The sequence below is a fragment of the Excalfactoria chinensis genome, chromosome 5 (genome assembly GCF_039878825.1).
Source record: "Excalfactoria chinensis isolate bCotChi1 chromosome 5, bCotChi1.hap2, whole genome shotgun sequence".
Classification (NCBI taxonomy): Eukaryota; Metazoa; Chordata; class Aves; order Galliformes; family Phasianidae; genus Excalfactoria; species Excalfactoria chinensis.
Window position 1 is genome coordinate 16,718,482 of NC_092829.1, and position 17,946 is coordinate 16,736,427.

A 17,946-nucleotide genomic window follows, 5' to 3' on the forward strand; every position below is an offset into this window, starting at 1 on the left:
AAATATGCCGCCTTTTCTACTCAGTACAGTTGATGTCAAAATGTAGCTTATTATTATTTTAAAGATAAATATATTGCAGTAGTATTCCAATATACAGAGTCATTTAGTTTTCTACAAGGACAGATTATAATCACTGTGTGTTCTGTGAGTCATCACTATTAGAAGAAAAGAAAGACAGAAAATTCCATGCATCAGTACAGGTGGGGATCAGTCTTGCAGAAAAGATTCTTATAGCCTTGATGGGTAACTTGTACATTATTCACTATTCTTTCAGTGTTAAAGACTAACTGCACTCTGGTGGGCTGCATTGGTTAGAAGAAAACCCACAAGGTAAGGATTATGCTACATCCCATGAACTAATGACCTGAAAACTTTGAACAGTTTGGAGTCTATCATGAAGGAGAAATGTCTATTAATTGCAGAGAGTTTAGGACAGGGCCAGCAAGATGGTTAGGAAAGTGGATAACTTGACCTGAGATGGGAAAAAGAAAAGGCTGAATTTGGTCTGGATGAGAAAGGTTATGGAGTATAGCAAGTCATCATAATTCTGTAAGGCTAATAGCAGCCACTAGCTACATAGAAGAGTATTAGTAGAAAACATTAAGCCATCTTCTTTTTTGGTGTGTAATAAAAGAATACAGTATAGTTTTCACAAGAGACAGTGCAGAAAATGCAATAGGATATTGGGGAAAATATGTCTCTTTCCTGGCAGTGGTTAAACACAGATTTAATTTTTAGACAGACAGCTTAAAACTTTATGTTGTCTGATCTAACAGTTTGAAACTTTAAAAACCTTGGAACCTCAGTATCTGTCTTGTAACAAGGAGCCCAAAACTGAGCATGGTACTCAAGATGTGGTCTCATCAGAGCTGATTACAGGGGGATGGCCACTTCCCTGCTCCTGCTGACCACCTTATTTCCAATACGAGCCAGGGTGCTGTTGACCTTGGCCACCTGGGCACACTGCTGGCTCACGCACAGCTGGCTGTCAACAAACATTCCCAGATCATTTTCCTCTGAACAACTTTCCAGCCACTCTGCTGCAAACCTGTAGCACTGTATGGGGTTTTGTGACCAAAGTGCAGGACTCAGCAGTTGGTCTTGTTGAAGCCCATTAATCCAGCCTGACCAGGTCCCTCTGTAGTGCTTTCCTAACCTAAGGCAGGTCAAGACTTCCTCTCAACTACAATCTTACTTTAGGCTGTGTACGATCCCCTCATCCAGATCATATACAAAAGTATTAAGAGGGATGAGCTCCAACACTGACATCTGGGAACACCATAACCAGACACCAGCTGCATTTAATCCCACTCACCACCACTCTGCGTGCAGCCAGCAAGCTAATTCTTAACTCAGTTTCCATTTAAAGTAGTTCTGTATACTGGTATGATATGTCTCTCATTGCTTTACAGAGCATATCGCGTACTAAAGTTGTTATTAGTCACTTCCAGTGTCTATCACAAATAAGTGATTCTCTTCTGGGACCATGAAGAAACCCCAGTGAAATAATAGATTTTGGTCCCACCATTCCTAGAGCTTTTTCAGTTTGCACAAAGCCTGGGACTCTGTCAAGCTTTTCAAATAGTAAGCAACTGACACATAATTCACACTGATTACTCATTCTGTGATTCTTCTTTTCAAAACAAGCAATAATATAATTTACTTCATGAAACAATGTTATCTTATAGCTCCTTCTCTTTTTCATGACTCTGTTCTCTTCTGCTTGTTTTGCCTAACTTCACTGTAAATTGACCTGTTCATTCCTTTGAACTGTTCTCTTTCCCATTTTCAGATTCCTCAGGAAAACGCTTGTGGATTGTCCTGGAAAATCTTGAAACAAACTTCTACATTTTTCTGGTGTCATAAAAGTGTAATTTATTTATATATATATTTTATAATGTTGAATCAGAAAACAATAAAACAACATTCCTACTTAATCATGAGAAAGTGCGTAAGTACATACTTAACCTATTTCGATAGCTGTTGAAAATTGTGGTACCTTTCACTGTCATCTAATCACCTACCTGGTTCAAGTAATTATTTAAAAGAATGCTCCCAAAGGATATTGTTAACAGATTGAAAAATGTAGAAAATATTAAAAAAACCCAGTGGGGAAGAAAGTGCAGTATTTTCTTACAGACAGCATAAGACAAGACACACGATGAATGCAAAGACCAAGAAAGAAAATGTCATGTACTCCTACTTTTTTTTCCCCCTTTGATTGCATTTGTGACAAGCTGTTTCCTAAGGGGAAGGAAGGAATTTTCTGTTAGATGTTAAATTGGTATAAATTGAGCTTAGAGGTTCAATCATTAGATCAGGGAATGTTACAACGAAGGTCTTCTGCCTTTTTTTTTTTTTTTTTTAATTTTTTTTTTTTTTTTTTTTTTTTATAGTTGGGAGAGAATCTAATGAAAAGTTCAGGATGTGTCCTACAAACTTTAGTTCTTTCCATTTTATGTTTTCATTGCTTCAGTAAGCTTCATATATTTGACATATTTTCATTTAAGAAGCAATTTCTTACTGTATCACTGACCCTGTGAGAAATATGGAATCACAGGAATAGCATACTTGGACCTTAAATTCACTTATCCTTAGCCCTCATGAATTGCTCTGGCTGTGTGAAGTGGTTTTTAAATTACCTTGACCAAGTTATAAAGACTTCTAATCGGTCTTACTGCCAAGCAAAAGGCCTTTAGTGTAAACGAGGGTCTCCTGAAGAGTGTTTGTACAGCAGGTTGCCACCAAGATTATTTAGCTGCACTGGCTCCTGCAGTTGAAGCATGCTTAGTAAATTCACTGTTAAATGGAGTTTCAACTTTCTTTTGTTTGTACCCCATAAGATGATCGGTATCTGACGTGTATATATATATATATATATATATATATATAATACATTGTATCCAAGTAATCTTTCCACCACCCCACCACCCAGACCCCTTGGTCATGTTCTCCTTAAATACTGTGTTCACTATTGCTCAGTAGTGACCAATAGTCTTCACCATTTCTGTTATAGTGTACTTGAAAAGTCTGATGTCTGTTCTGCGTTACACTTTGTGTTAGAAATATATTTGAATTATTTCCACGCATAAGTCTAAAACTAGAATTTGATCTTTTTAAGAAAAGAAAGAGTTGGCCTCTTGTGATTTTAATTCCTATTTGTTGTTTTATCTGTAACACATAATATCCAGAAGTTGCTATTTAAAAAAGACAATATATACAATGTATTCTTTTGTATTTCAATTTTTGCTGAAGTCTAGCTATCCTAGCTGTTTCTTAATAGCTAATATGCTTCTGTGACTATTTCCAAAAGGCATGCAGTCAGTCTGCTAAAGTCAACTTTCTCATATTTTATGCATATATTTCAAGGCCTCAGCATGTGATATTCTTAAGTATTATGAAGTCATGGTTAACATGTTTTCTATGTCTATTTGCAAGGTTAATGCATGTTTTCATGATTTGTTTCTACAAATTATATATATATATATTATTTATTTATTTATTTTTTCTCTTAACAATATTGAAGGTAGGTTGGACATTCAAAACATACAAAACAGTCTCAAAATCTGTCTTTTATTTTTTTGAGTTCAGAAGCACAAATCTTCTTCCTCTCTTCTCTCCTGCTTTTTCATTGTAAATCAGTTATGTATGGGAATGGGAGAAGGACAAAAAGGAGAAAATTTTTTGGCTGTATTCCATTAGAGTGCTTGATTTGTCATCAAGAGACTACAGAGGAGATATCAACTCTGCCCTTTTCACAGCTACAGTAATTTTGCAGCCCTTGGGAAATTCTTGGCACTGCCCCTTACACATGACTGAGCCAAAAATGTCAACCTTCCTTTAAAGAGCTAGTCAACAAACATAGACATATTTTCTAACTATTACTGAAAAGAATGCAACTGTTTTTACCAAGTATTCTGTCCTCTGTGGTTCACTGAAAAGCAAATGTTTTAGCATAGGTGTATTTATGTCAACTATTTTCTTAAAAAACAGCTGAGAAATGTAGTTCTGAGTTTGGAGAGTTATAAGATTCTGTTCTTATCCTCCAAAGCCCCTTTCCCATTATAAAGGTGATGCAGTTTCTGGTATAGTTAAAAATTTTGGAAAAGTAAAGTTCTGAAAAGGCAAGGAAGTGACAAGTTCTCAGAGGTACTGTAAACAGTGTCACTACAGTGTATCTCATTTACTCAGATATTTCATATTTTAGCCACTTGCCATAACTATAGGTATTACTGTGCAACTTAATTGAAGATTAGGACATATATGAAAGACAAGATAGGGGCTTTTGAAGCATATGGTTTTATTTTACAGCATTCTTACTGTAACAAGAGTTATGTTAAGAAGTGAAGCACTAGTGTTCCCTAAAGCATGCTGCTGTGCTTAGATATGTGGAAGAATAAGCAAGAAAAAACATCAAACAATCTTCTGCTTGTTAATGTGCATTTTGTAGTATTACATTAGATACTCTGCAGTGTTTATATGATGTTTTTCTTCAGAAGATTTCAAAGCAGTACACTCACACACACAAAAAGAAGTCAATCATTTTATATATACATATATATATATATATATATATATATAAAGACAGGGAAGTGGAGAAAAGAAATGGCAAATATCTTGCTGAATGAGTCAGGGTGTTGCCTCAAATTTTTATCTATATACTAAATACACTAAACAGAAGATCTAACTGCAACTTCATACATAGTGAAACCAAACCTTCATTTCCTTGCTGCATTTAAAACACAGCTGAATATTATTTTAAGTACTTCACTAAAAAGTATTTTATGCCTCCCTCTTACTCTCTCTTTACTTTCTTCTCTAACCTGATTAAAGTTTAATAGGAAAGACAAAATATAAAATGAAGGAAAAAAAAAGCAACAAATATTTACCTGGTTTTTCACATGAAGCTGTATTCAAGAAATGTTTAGATGGTGCACTGAGGGACTTGGTGAAATATTGATGGTAGGTAGACAGTTGGACTAGGTGATCTCGGAGGCCTTTTCCAACCTTGGTGATTCACTGAAATTACAAAATAAGATAAAAATTTATGAGAAATGTGGAAGTTGAAAATTATAAATCATGTCCTGAGTGTTTACATGGAGTTTCTCTCTTATCAGGATAACCGTCTCATTACCCTGTCTTCAAACAGAATCACACATTCTGTTTTGCTTTAGTAGGGATTTCTGAAATACAATGGATATTTTAAATACTTGTAGAAAGGTGATTGAAAATGCCTAAATTCTAGAAAAATTCTGCACACAAAATCTGCAGGAATATCTTTTATGACTGATACTGATCAGTTTGACCAACAGAATTAGTGAATAAATGAGAATGCTAGGGACAAAGGATACAGTGCTATATGCAATATTTTGCTCAAGGTAAGTGCATCTTGAAAAACACTTTTCTTTTGAAACTTAAAGAAATAAGAAAGTAAAAATGTTGAAAATGTATGTACATCTTTAACCTCATGCATTCTGTTCACCTGTCATTGAATGTTTGCTCAAAGGAATTGTTTTTTGATATTTCCAAGATCAAATTTTTGTTGTTTAGTCATGATAGTAGCACAATATTATTATTTTTTTTCTTCCTGAAATAATTTTCTGATAATTCCTTTTTGAAAGTTATTAGATATTTCTTCTTATTTTATTCCTATTTTGTACTTCTTCATCCTTCTAGTGATGCAAACATAAAGCCTTCAGTATAATTCTACAGGTAAGCTTTGTTTGTTTAAACTTTTGATTCTGTACATATATTGTACATATATTCTGCTTGCTTGATTTTAATATAAAGATCTGCCTTCTTCCACTAAAATAATTTCTTAATGAAATTACTTCAAAAAATATATTCCTTTCAGATTCAAATAATAAAAAAGGCATTAAAACAAAACTGTCATGAATAATAAAATTGATTTAAATCTAAGTTTGTGTAGTCAATTACAATTTCACAGCTGAATTCATTGGAGGTCAAACACTTATTGCTTGCTCTTGTGTTTTTTCTCTTAAATGTTTTGAGTCAGGATGTTACTTTTATTGTAGAACACCTTAGAAATATAGTTGGAGACTAATTAGATAATATGTGCTTATTTGGTTTCTAAGGTACGATTGGATGACAGTGTGGCTTTAGTCCAACCAGTACTGAATAAAGTAGAAGCACAGAAAATGTTGCAGTATACAGGACATTTGTTCTTCCTAATCAAAATAAACACAACTTGGAAATTTAATGGAACTGGAATAGCCAGTTTCTGGCTATTCCTTGATATCCAGAAACAGAAAAAAAAGTACCTAATAAAATAACAGTGAATGCATAGATAACTTGTTTTTCCTCACATGTAAGTAAATCCAGAAGCTTTAAAATAGTGAATTATAGTAATATAAGTAAGTTGTATTCCCACATTGCAGAATGTAGTATTACTACATTTACACCCATATTTATATCCCAACAGAAAAGGAATCCAAGAGTTTAGGTGCTGACATCCCTAAGAACTGACTATTGATCAGATACCCTTCCTCTGCAAACCTTGTAATATCACTTAAAGGTCACCATGGACAGTACAAATTGCTTTTATTGAACGGTATAGTGAAGAAGCATTTAAGACAAAAAAGCACCTTTATGTTGTTTTGCCAGGCAGTTGATTGTGACTATATAGTTCATGGTTCTGCAGTCTGAAATTGCAACATTCTGGCTTGCCTGATCACCTAACTCTATTTACTTTGGGAGTTCAGTATCTCCCAAACGAATCAGGCTAAACAACAAGTTCACACAAAACAATACAGGATGAAAAGAGTAATAAAATACATTGTCAACATATTTTCTGAGCACAGGTGAAAGGAGACATTCTTCAGAAGGCAAGCATACAGTTGACTACATCAGATATTTACTTCATATTTATTGTTCAGTTGTTAACAGCTAATATCCTCTTCCTCAAAACAAGTGACTTAACCAAAGCAGTATTTATAGCCATACATGAATGTACCAGAGAAAACAAAATTCAAAACAAATAGAAAATCCACAACTGTTTTGGATTAATTATGAAAATGAAATGCTTTGATCCTGATTTCATTCATTTCCTTCCTTTGATAGAAAAGTTATTCAATGAATTTCTTTCAATAGAATTATGAAAATTGTGCAGAAAATTTACATTCCATTGAGAAATTTCCAGCACCATTCATCAAATCTGGAAAATGAAAAATATGTGTTTTTTAAGAGTTCTGTTTAATGTCATTTATCACCACCTCTAGTGAGGGTGGTCTGAAGCAAGTGTTAATGAGCCTCTGACTCCTGCTGTAAAAGTCAGCTCTATGTTTCTAACGTAGCTTCCTAGCCTAACAGAGAGGATAAATCATACAAGGAGATTCCTGGGGGGCAAATTTTCTGAAGAACACCATGTGTTCAAGCATATTGAGGATAGGTAAGTGATCTTGACAAATTGTAAAATAAAAACTAAAAAATAAAAAGAGCACGGTTCTGTAAAGACATATTGCATCTAATAGGAGTAATCAGCTGAAGAAAGAGAGGATAGGAAATACACAACTTTGTGAGAATATCAGCAGCCAGTAGAAGTTAAGAAATCGGGACATATTTCAAAAGCTAGATTTTGATTTGCATAAAAGCAATGAAGGAAGTGAATGAATATTTTGTAATGCTCTTGAGACAAGAATAACCTGCTTGCTGCAAAGAACAAAAATATATTTTCTGTCTACCCAAAGAATGGAATAAAAAGCTTTAGTTGAAACAGTAATAATTCAGATTCAGATTAACATTTCAGCCAGGGAAATTATTAAGTACCAACCTGTGGATGTTACAGAACACCAAAATTTGGAAATTATTAAGAATAGACTGTTACATTATCAAGAATCATCAGTAGTAACATTGATGATTTCTTGACCAAGAGAATTGACATATTAAGTTCTTTCCTCATTTGTATTTTCCACTTATGATCTTTCCCTCTGGCACCTTTCTCTTTGTCATACCATTTCAAAAGCATTTTTAAGAGCAGACTAGTCCTAGTATACAATACTACAGAATATCATTTGAGAAAATTATTAAAGTTTTGTCTACAAGGGAAAGTTGAGACATGTCCATGTTTATGTGTAGTAATGGCAGTTATAACCAGCATAGTAAAATTAAGTATTAGAGGTCATCAATTTCAAGGAGTAAATCTGTGTACTTTGGCCTACTTTCAGTTATAGTAAAATACTCTGTTTTCATTCACACTTTTGAAATTATACTTTGGTTAAAGGTTCTAAAATACATTAAAATTTGTATCTCTATTCCACCTCCACCCTATATTCTTTTATTTTTTTCCTACTAGACATATACATTTAAAGAAAAACAAACGACCAAACAAAAAAGAAAAACAAAAGAATCACACCAAAAAATACGAAAAAAATCTCAACATCTCAGAGTTATCCTTGCTATTATCATCACCAAATTAAGAAGGATGAAAGAAAATATTCTTATGCTATAACTTTCTGAAACAGCTGAGATTAAGAATAGTAATATAAACCAATGAATAAAAAAATCAAGGCTTCTAGTTAGTATCACTTGAAACTTGAAATCTGAGGCAGTTGTAACTGTCCAATAAGAATAGCTTTGTTGTCACAGAGGTTGCCCTCTAAGAAAAAGTTAAAGGATAAACGGAGATATAATTTGTTAGGTTTTAAATCATTCAGTTAGTCAGAAATAAACCTAAGGTTTGTGATAGAATTTTAGTTTTGGTATTGATTTCCCTATTTTTAGCTGCAGAAAATCAAATACTCTTATACGCTATGGTGTGAGTGTAAAGTTTAAACTTCTGAGTAAACGTGAAGAAAACTACTTTTTATCGTTTAAAGTTGTTTTACAATCCAAAGGAATAATTTCTGTGACCAGAAATGTGACATATTAGTGACATAATCTGAAGGAGATATTGGAGTAGAGAATTTTTAAAAAAACAAGATCAGTAATACATTTATGTATAATTTATCCATTTCTAACAGATCAAAATTCTCTACCAGCATTCAAAAGTAATAAGGACAAATTTTGTCAGAGAGGACGTAAAATACTTGCATAAAAATTTGTCAGCTTTCTTGATTACAAACATTAAACATTGAAACAAACCAAAGTAGCAACACAACATTGGCCTCAAAGGTCTTATTTGTACTCTCCTGCCTGCAAACCATCTTCTGTTCTCACTGTGCCTGAATCCTCCTTCTAGCTAAAATGGAGCAGAGAAAGGAAAACCTATTTTAGGACAAGTGTTGATATTTCAAAATTTGCTTCTATTTTTCATTCAAATAAATGTCATGTCCATCATATGTCTGTAAAAAACACATGCAAGTTAGTGTTTCATGTAGTTAACTCTGGTTTTATTACCAAAGAATACAAAATACAACATACACTACGGGACTTTGTCTAATTTCAAGGATGTATTTCACCTCCACATTAAGACATGGAATTCAATGTAGATACCCACTCTTAGATGTGCAGTTGTTTGAAATATCCTCTGTTGAGCCCCAGCTGTTGTTCCAGAGTAAGGCAGGATTCTTTTGCCCCTTCTATGAAATTAGTACAGTTTTTTGGATTCAGATGCTCATGGATATCTCAAATAGTATTATGCTCCACCATAATGGGTCAATGATATAGAAGCAATGAATCAAACCAATAAAGAGAGATTAATCTAGAAGTAAAGATACTTAAATATAGATGTTTGTGAGTGAACCAGGCATGTAAACTCTCCCTATGTTCTATGGGGTGCAAGTAAATATGGTCAGTGATGCCCAGAACTCAGTCCCAAGGAAGAATGGTCTGAACTGAGCTTCTGGTGTTTGCAGAGCACTTAAAATATAAAATACATTATAAATGGATGGCACCAGGTCAGCCCAGTAAGAGGGGAATTCATCTTATACTAATGTAGAAAGCTGTAACTCAGGAGTCCCTGCCTGTGTTGACTTGGTCTCCATTTACTAAAATCAAGTCAAAGCTTAGAAATATTTTTGATCAAAGAAAATCATTTAATTTAAGTTTCAATTTGAATGGACACATTTATTTCTAGTTTCGGGTACTTGCTCTCGTGCTCTAATATATGACAGAAATTAAAGAGATTGAATTTGCAACATCTGACATATTACTGAAAAAGTATGGTTTCTGTTGTTTTGAACTAGCTTGATAGACTGAAGGGATGACGATGAAAACTGCAATCTTAATAAATCTCCTGAAGTTAGAGGTTTAAAACTCAAACTGTTTTAAATTAGTGAGGACAGCAATATTTATTTGCTGCTGAATTCTAGCCAGCATGACATTTCAGCAGGAAACACTTTAGAAGACATATACTTATGACCACAGAAGTAATAAACTGGTTTTTTAGCCCATGCATAAATAGGTAGGGTTTCATTTTTGTTGTTTTTGTTTGTTTGTTTTATGTAGCAAAAAGGTAATTAATTTGAACTTTGCACAAATCAAAAGAGTAGACTAGAAAGACAGGAAACAAAGACAGCACACAGATTATTGTTCCTGAAATACTGAAGAGAAACTGAACATTAGAATCCACCACATTCAGTGCTTTTCAGCATGTCTATATAAAATAACAGCTAGGAAGATGTGCATACAGGTAATGTTTTGTCCATTTCAGTCCTCAAAGGCGAGCTCAGTGATTAGCCAGAAGGAAATGGAAGCTAAAAATCATCAACAGAAGCAGTAGCTGCCAGTAACAGTCTCAACAGCAGTGAAGGGTATAGTAACATCAAAGCCCATCACTAGATGCATGTATTTCCAAAATACAGACTTTGTTGTGCTGAAGCAGCTCTACAAATCCACAGTTATGTTTGGACTGAACATTGTTCACATCTAGATATTTATTTCTATGGTTGAGCTAATCTATGCAATTAAGTGATATTATTGAATTAAATAATTATCAAAATATAGCATATATTTTGATAATAGCACATCAATCTACAGGAGCATATACCTCCCATTTGCCTCTGAATTATCTTTAAAAGGTGTGGTTCCAGTTCAGAGGATGTCCTCCTCAAGAGATCATAATTTTTTTTCCATACCAAGTAGGTTCTGTAGCAAAATGTGATGTCCTTGTTATCACCTACTCATGTCCATGCAGTTTGCACCACTGAAAAAGTAAGAGTGTGACAAATCAATCTTCTAATTATTCACATAATTCTTATCATGGATTTCAGTAGCTTGTTGAAAACTTATCTGTTGCTGAAAAGACAGCAGCAACTGAGCTTATCAATGATTTTTCAAAGTCATTTCAAGACAACCCTGTACTTATGTGAACATCAGCGTCTCCATTCTTTAGTGACTTCATTCTTTCTTGACAAAGAGGTAGCAGGTAATTCACACTTGTGTTCTTACATGGCTGCGACAACCTTCCTGAGTGGATCTGCTAAATTTAACTACTTAGGTGTTAAAAGTGGAACAACCTTCTAAGACAAAGAAGTATTAACATTACAACAGAAAATATCATTTTCATTAAATTGATATGATCTAGTATGTTAGGGGCAGAAAAACTCCAGGCAGATATCTGCAATCATTTGAAATTATGTTAACAAGTTATGTCAGTCAGCTCAAAATAGAGTAAGTACAGAGTAAATGAATCAGAGTCGATCAGAACTTTCCAAAGGAACACTTTGGAAAAAAGAAAAAAAAAAAAAAAAAAAAAAAAAAAAGACAGCTCTTAAAATATTTCTAAAGGTCTAATAATGGAAAAAAAATTCAACTATTTTTAATTATTAAGCTTTCCTTTAATGCAGATTTGATATAATAAAAACTGAAAATTAGAAAAAAAAAAAAAGTCAAAATTATTTCAGTGGACTGAAAATAATGAAAGACCCAACCATAAACAATTGGGATTTCATATTTAGGAACATTTCTATGGATAATTATAACTTTTTTCTTTACAAAAAACAACAAAACCCTACGATTCAGGAAATGCCAAATTGGTTCAGTTTTGTCTTAAATGAATGAAGAATACAATTTATAGTCATTTGGATCATATGTCCTCTAAATTTAGTGCACTGGCTATCTTCCAGAAAGGATAATTATGTTCTACTTAACTGATTTTCTCCTGCTGTTTTTCTTGTAAAATGTACAATTTTTTACATCCTATTCCAAAATATTAATGATACCTTCCTGAGGACACTGTTGTTTTCTTTTTAACCATTTGAAAATGCACATTTTTTAGAATGCATGCCTTAGAACACAAGCCAGCAACAGCAGATGATCAATGAAATACAAAAAAAATAAATTATTATTTTATTTTATAACAAAAGTTCTGCCTGTGTTGTCAGTGTCTTTGAAATGAAACAAACTTAAAAATAAATAAATAAATAAAAAATTATAAAAAGAATTTGAATAAACTATGATGGTGAGGTACTGGAACAGGCTGCCCGGAGAAGCTGTGGATGCCCCATCCAGAAGTATTCAAGGCCAGATTGGATGGGGCATTGGTAATCTGTTCTAATGGTAGGTGTTCCTTCTCATGGTAAAGAGGATAGATCCAGATGATATTTCAGGTCCCTTCCAACCCAGACCATTCTATGACGTCTCTCCCTTTCCTTTCTTTCCCTTCACTTCCCTTTTCTTCCCTCCTCTCCTTTAATGTGTCTCTCAAAGCTTACCAAATGAGTCATCTGTTGTAAATACAAAGATTCAAATAAACGTGTGTTTTAATAAATGTGCAATCAAAAAAGTTTAAATGATATGTATGTCTTGGCATATGTTCTCAAGAAAGGCGTATGTCCTTCCTGTAGGGATTTTAAAACTAGTATTTTGTTTTCATTTTCAGGTCTGTTTAGAGCAATGCATACTCCAAATATTTGCAATATCTGGTTTTCATTTGATAATAAGCCTTGCCATATGTTTAAGAGATTTGCTACTTACTTAACTGCTTTAACTTACAGAAGTAATTAGCATGTCTCAAAGCCAAATTTAATAGCTTGATGAAAAGACCACTTATGAAGCAATTGTCCATCAGTTTTTTCCTATTAAGACAAAATAGTTTTCATTTTAGGGTAATTATTTTGAGCAGTTGTTGTGTGTTCACATGATTCTGATTCAAATTTCATTCAAGGACAGACATGAATTAATTTAATCTAAATAGCATTGTATTTCTGTATATGTTTTGATTATTTGTCCATGAGCATGATAAACAAAACTCAAGTTCCTGTAGACTAAACTCATAATTTAACACTTTTCAAATCAAATGTAGAGTCAAATTAGAAGTACATCAATAGCTATTGCAAGACACAATGTTATGTTGCATAGATTTCTGCCATAAATTAAAACTCGTAGAAATGTTTTGTGAATAGAAAAGTCAACTAGAAAGTTCTTGACAAATCAAATGTAGCTCCTGTGTAATATTCAATGAAATTTTAGGAACAAAAAGAAGAAAAAGGATAGAATTTTCGATGTGATTTATATAACTCTTCCATAAATTAGTGTCTTATTTCTGAAAGCCTAAATACTCCATTTTAGGTTAGAATAAGATTTGTGTGCCTGACACAAAACCTATTGAAATTTAAAAAGCAGTACTCCTGATCAAGCCCAAAATGAATTTTATCTACTTAAAAATTATACATAAAGTAGTTATTTACTGAGTTTAGTGCATTTCTAACCCTATTTACACTAAACTGTAGAAAAGGCATTAAATAATCTAGTAAAAGTATTCCAGTTATTTCTATAAGTGCATATAATCACTTATTATAATTATCAGATATTGAAGTTCATGTATTACTGGTATTTTGTGATCATAAATTCTATTTACTGTTTTCTAACTAAAAATGCTTATATTGTTTATTCATTAGTTACATCAAAATTTAAGTTATATCATATCCTTCTATTTTTAAAATATCCTATTGCTAAATTTATATGCAAATATTTATTGCATAATGATTCATTTAATAAGAAAAATTTATAATTTTCACCTTACCAAACACCTGGACACAAAATTTTACATATATGATAGATTGAGTATTTGGGTCAACATACAAAAATAAGAAAAACATCATGAGTGAAATCAATGACTAAAAATTGCTAAAGCTTTAGTTTTTGGGAAAAAGAAAAAGAACAAAAAAAGCATGTATAAGTCACAATAATATTTTGCAAAATTGTTTTTCTCCAGTGATGTGATACAATACTTTATTATCTGAATGAGTTGTATCTTTCACTGGTTTCAACAGTTAAGCTTTAATATTTGTATGTGTGTACACCTTAGCAAGTAAGGTAAGTGTATTTCACTTACAAATGTTTTTGTAGTCTTTAGGCAGACACAAGAATAAAACGACATCGGCTGAAGTATTTTCTATTGGTGTTATCTTCTATCATTTCATCAGTTCTAGGGCTCAGAAGATGAGGACAGCAAGCTGATACAAGATTGGATTACAGCCAAGTGACTGGGTGCAAATGATAAGAGTATAATAATATTTAAATTTTACTTGCTATCCAGAGCTACTATCATGTAAGATTTCCGGAAAGAAGGTACAGATACAATGTGACAGTTCCTAACATTTATATGAAAGATTGCTCATCTTGGAAGTAACATGACTATTAGTTAAGGAAATGATAATATCCTGGCAGAAGAGGCAATACATTTATCTTACATCTTCCTAGTTCAAGTTTATTGCACATTTACCTGAAGTACCAGTACTGGCTGCTTTGACAAGCACATTATAGGAGTACATGAACAACTATGCATCGTTTTTTCTAGTAACCCATCTCAATGCCTGTAGCACTGTTGTACTTGCCTTTGTTGTAATAATAATCTCTCTAATTGACCGTATGTCAATATCTACTTAGTTTTATCTTTTCCTCATTTTATTTATTTACTTATTTAAATACAGCTACATTTTTACGTAGATAACATGCAGTTCCTCCAGGTAGAACGAGGTGTTTATGACTAACAAGTAGCACAAAGAATCAGTATGTTATGGATTTAAATATCATTATCTGCTTAATTTATCTATAGTTTAGAGCTACAGACCTTTGAATAACGAGAAATGAGAAAATACGTGTTTGTTTCCATGCATGTATGGTATGTTTGACTCTAAATGTAAAGAGTGTGAAAAACAAAAACACCACCACCACCACCAACAACAACAAAACAAATCAAGAAGGAAAGGAAAGTAAAAAGAAATAAGAAGAGAGGAATTAAAAAAACATCAAAACATCACATCTGTCACAGCTTAATACTGCAGTTGCTGGCAGCTTGCCATTAGATTTCCCAGTGCCAGTGTCAGAGTGAAAGAAACAAGCACTAGCCTTAGGACCTAGAGGAGCAGTGTAAAGATGAACAAAATATCAGGAACACATCTAGAAACTGACAAGTGTGTGCTACCAACTATAAATGTGTTACTTTTACAACTTTTTTTTCCCCCCTCTATGTCAGTGTTCTGTCTGCATTATTATTTTTTATTTTACTGTAGTAATTTGATCTGTACTAGTAATGATTATTGAATTAGGCTTAAATTTTCCTTTATATTAACAATAAATTCATGCTTTACTCATATAAAGTATGCTCCCTCCTTGTCCATAAACAGGCTTTTGAATGGGACATGTTTACATATATTTATTTAATTGCAAGTAACAATTTAAATGTTTGGACAGATGTTAGATATTTTGACAGATGGTTGGGTGGAAGACTGTACTGCCTCTAAACTCTTTGCTTTTTATACCAGAAAGTCATTTTTCACTCAGTCATTATGAGAGTTCCATTCTCAGATTTAGAGTGGAAGCGTTTCAGCTATGTGAAAGTAATCTCCATTACAAAGAATGCATAACATTTTGTTTCTGAAAATGCACTATAACACTTATTGTAGTTAATTTTGTTACTTTTTTTTTTTTTTTTTTTAATTTCTGTGACCATTGCTTCATGAAAAAAAAACAAAAACAGTTTGCCTTGTGGGTTAAAATAATTTCACCATTTACTTTGATGAAAATGTCATTTTTTGGATGAGCTAGTTATTGGCTACAACTGCCTCAGTCTCTAGCTGTCTCTAACTAATATTAGACAATGGTGGAAGGCCCTCTTGCAAGCATAACTCATCTGATTTTTACATGCAATGGACGAATGATGTTTTCTCCCTACTACCTAGCACACTGCAGAGACATACATTTAACAGCAAAGGACATAGTTTCATTGCAACCTCTAAAGTACTTCTAGTTATAAATATTTTTCTGTAGTATGGACTCGAGACAGTGGAAAGGGAGTTTCTGCACCGCAGACATACATAGAATCACAGAATTACCCAGCTTGGAAAAGACCTCAAAGATCATGTAGAGAAAGCCAGAATTAGAGAAAGATCTAAGGGGTTAAAATTATGTGGACTTCCTGTCCTGTTTTCTTTTATATGAGACAGGAAGAAAAAAAATGGGTGGGGAAGAATAACAATAGAAAATAGAAAATAAAAGATCTCTGATTCTGGGTAAATACAATAAAGTGATGTGAATCAAGGATGTGGTCTGATTGGTGTTTGAACAATTTGTGAAGTAGATAAATTTTTATCCGGTATTCTCAGCTTTGCAAATTCAAACACTTTCATATCTACCAGGTCCCAAAGGTGTTTGCCCGATGTCTTTACTGAAAAAATACTGCACAGAAGAAAATGTAAAGGACAAGTCACTAAAATAAATCCCTGAATTATTCTCTAGTGTCTTTTATCTGTGACTTCAACTCCTCACTGTATTTAAAAAATAATAATAATAAAAAAAAGTAAATCTAAAGCCTTGAATAAAAAAAAAATCAGATTTTGTCCGGTGTACAATTTTCATCCACAAAGATAAACATAACTTAAGGTTGAATAAATAGGCAATTGCTGCTTTAAACAGATAGCATTATAAGCTTTTATACTGTGAAGTAATTAAAGGATATCATATTTCATTATACAAGATCAATATGCACTTGAGACCAGGGCAGAATCTATTTCTGAAGTGATATAGCTCACCCTGATTTCTATCACATTTTCAGTATTGATTTGATGAGGTGATACTTCACAACTTGTTTGCAAGATTTTAAAAACTGTTTGTGCCTCCGGAGTGAGATTAAAATCAAGGCTACTCGCATGTGGACATAAACTGCCCTTTAGCAGATCTCAGCCACAGATTATACAGAAAACAAGTTGCATTTGTTTCAGAAGATGATCAGTCTAAGTTCTGTTTTAACTATTTCTGTGTAGAGTATAAAATAATACAAGAAAGGTGGTGTAATAGATAGCCAAAGGTTATCTATAGGAAAAACTCACCAATTCTGATACCATCAATCTAGATGGAAACCACTGAGGCTGGTCACCCAAACTCCACAAAAAAACAGTCTCCAAAAGAGATGCTGCTGCTGTGGTGGTCAGCCCTTAAATGAAGTCTAGGAGAGGTGGTGTAAGGCTCTACCCCTTCTAGGAGCACAGCTGAATTACCTTCACCTGTGCTCCCACAGCTGACCTGACACTTGCCTCAGCTGGTTAATCAGGGGTTCTGGCTGTGATTACCAATTTCCTATACATTCCGACATACAGGTTAGGTTTTTGTAAAAAATTCTTTGATGGAAACAACAAGCACAAGTAGCTATGATATATTACATTCTTGTACAGCTTTATGTAGCATTCTTATTAGAAAAATGCTGGTGGAAAAATTTTGGCACTGACTCTGGACTGGATTTACACTAGCTAGTTAAAGCTGGTATTGCCATCTATGTGAATGAAAAGAACCCAATAAAGCCAGAATTGAAAGGTAACATCACTAGAGACAAGGTAGGTAACAGAAAAGGCTCATCTCATTTTTCTTGGTATATTGAAATTAAACGCTCTAAAAAGACATCTGCAGATTTTCATTTACACACAAGTAGAATGTATGTTTTCCAGTCAGCCCTAAGCCAAAACTTTTCTTATGTCATATAGGAGGAACAGGAGCTTTGGAGGATCACTTGGTGACACTTGCAGCAGAATGTTGCAGGAGTTGGATGTTGAA

General features: G+C 33.3%; 1 long non-coding RNA gene across 1 annotated transcript; it reads right to left on the bottom strand.

Moving 5' to 3' along the window:
* Nucleotides 1-9,122: 9,122 nt before the first annotated feature.
* LOC140252477 (uncharacterized) lies at nucleotides 9,123-17,296 on the bottom strand. Its single transcript, XR_011903663.1, has 3 exons — nucleotides 17,229-17,296; nucleotides 11,034-11,101; nucleotides 9,123-9,196 (listed from the first exon to the last, which is right to left on the bottom strand). It is a non-coding gene; the product is annotated as an uncharacterized lncRNA (long non-coding RNA).
* Between the last annotated feature and the right edge of the window lie 650 nt (nucleotides 17,297-17,946).